The following is a 2,598-nucleotide window of genomic DNA, read 5'->3' on the forward strand; positions in this document are numbered from 1 at the left end:
TAGCAGCACAATCCAGAGTCGCCTTATGCTTAACAAGCCAGTCCATTCCCAGAATGAGATCAAACTCTCCAAACGGCAACTCCATTAGATCGCCAGGAAAGATCCTACCTTGAATTTCTAGGGGTACATCCTTATACCGCTTGTCTACCCTAACCGAGTGACCCAAGGGACTTAGCACAGATACCCCACTCACTATCTTCTCAGAATGCACTCCCAATGACCCAGATATGGCACACGCAACATAAGAATGAGTAGATCCAATATCCACCAAGGCAGTATACGGCATATTAGAAACTAAAAACGTACCAGTTATGACATCAGGTGCGTCGCCCTCCTCTCGACGACGAGTTGCATACACCAACGCTGGCTGTCGAGCCTCAGCATTTCTGGCTCCCCTGCCAGGCGCCCCTCAACCTCGACCATTTCTATTTCCATTTTCGCCCCTACCTTGTCCACGTCCTCTCGGTGGTTGTGGTCCACCTCTCATGGGTTGAACAACCCTCTGTACAGCAACCTGAGCATGATCAGCTCTCTGTGGACAGTCCTTAACTCTGTGCTCCATAGATCTACATCGGAAACAAGCACCAGAACGTTTCCTACACTCACCCAGGTGTACCTTACCACAGTCCCCACAGATTGGCGGTCTAACCACATTCATCAGAACGGCTCGAACTGGCTCTTCCACTCTCGCCCTTTTAACATTCTTGCTCGCTCCACCCGAAGGTCCATAATCCCTCCAGAAACGGTTCCGATCTTTCTCACGGTTCTGCCTCTCAGTACGCTTTACCTCTTCAGCAATCTTAGCTTTTTCCACTAGAACCGTGAAGTCACGCTCCCTCTGCGGAGCAATCAGCACTTTAAGGTCATCTCTGAGTCCATCCTCAAAGCGAACGCTACGCTCATACTCCGTAGCAACTATTCCCACAGCATACCTACTCAGCCTCAGAAATTCAGCCTCGTACTCAGCAACAGTTTTGCCTCCTTGGACCAGATTCAGGAATTCTTTCCTACGGGCATCCACATAACTTGCCCCGACGTACTTTCCTTTAAAGGCTGTCTTAAACAGCTCCCAAGTAACCCTATCAGCTGGGGTTCCATCCCTCACGGTGAGCCACCACTGATAAGCCTCATCTCGCAGCAATGATACGACCCCCTTTAGCTTTTGCTCCACAAACAGTCCAAGTCATCCATAATTCGTTCCGTGGCCTCCAACCAATATTCTGCCACATTCGGGGCTACACCAGACACACCCCTAAAGATCTCCGCTCCGTTAGCCCGGAGTCGTTCAGAAATCAATCCTCGAATTTTGTTGCCCGAATTTGCCCCGGCAACCCTTTCCAGAACTCGAAGCATTGCCTGCGACAGGGCGTCATCCCCGGCACCATGATCATGTGATTCCACTTCCGTTGCCGATGGTACCGGTGCTTCTGCCGTTGGCATATGTTCTAAAGATGAAGATCCTGCTCGAGCTCTTCCTCGGCCTCGTCCACGGCCTCTACCTCGAGCTGATCGCGTAATCATATCGTGTTATCTGTTTACGAATTTTATGCATTAATTTTAGCATTCCAGTGATTATTACAGATGTTTTATGATTCAAACAGTAATTTAGAGGTGGTTTTCATAGAATCGACGTCTAGCTACAGTTTCAGTCTTTTAGCAAGCTTTTCTAGGATTTCAGTAGCATCCTATCTAGAGTATTCTAATAAAGTCTCAGTACAGACAGATAATTTAGAATATATTCAGAAAAATTCAGAATACTTACAAGCTTGGGCCGGAGATTCGGAATGCCACTTTTAGGAGTCCAGATTTTAAAAACTGATTTTTTTTTGAAGATCTTCATTTTTGTAAACCCATTCCACAGTCGAGTTGTTGTAACTTGGCTCTGATACCACTAAATGTAACACCCCAAACCTGGCCTAGACGTTATGACCGGATCCGGTGCGCCACATCGATGCGTTCAAAACATTCCGTATTACTTAGTTTGGAAAACTTAGTTGGTGTTGTAAAGATACTTTTAAAAGTAGGTTAAAGTGAATAGAAGCTGTGCACCAGGTAGGAAACCAGGAAAAAAGGAGGTGAGTCTGTCAGACTGCTTAAGTACCAAGCTCCCTTTGGATCCAATCCTAAACATGCACACCACCATTGCCACACCTTAAGGACTCGTATAATTTTGAGAAAAACCGTCTGGTTATGTCTATCTTAAGAAAATGATTAAGTTTGAAAACGTTTGCTTAGTGGAAGTCTTACTTGTAATCGTGTTATTTTGAAATCACTTAATGTTTTTGGAAACGAACCCTAGATCTAGCCCATTTTGATAGTTAATATAATTTAAGATCATCATGATAAGTTATAGATCAAAACCCAAATAAGAATAATCATAAGCGGCCTTATTACATAACAAAACCCAAAACCATAAATGAAATTAAAAGGACGTCCCGTTCACCAAAAAGAAACCAGGCTCGTAAAAACATGTGGCCAGTCCGAATCCCTTGCAGCTCCAAGCCCACTATGGTCGATGATTACCTGCGGGGATGAAAATAAGGGGTGAGTTTTGGGAAACTCAGTGTGTAATTCAACCCAACCGTAGCCTAAATCAGT

Source organism: Gossypium hirsutum, chromosome A11 (assembly GCF_007990345.1).
Source record: "Gossypium hirsutum isolate 1008001.06 chromosome A11, Gossypium_hirsutum_v2.1, whole genome shotgun sequence".
Classification (NCBI taxonomy): Eukaryota; Viridiplantae; Streptophyta; class Magnoliopsida; order Malvales; family Malvaceae; genus Gossypium; species Gossypium hirsutum.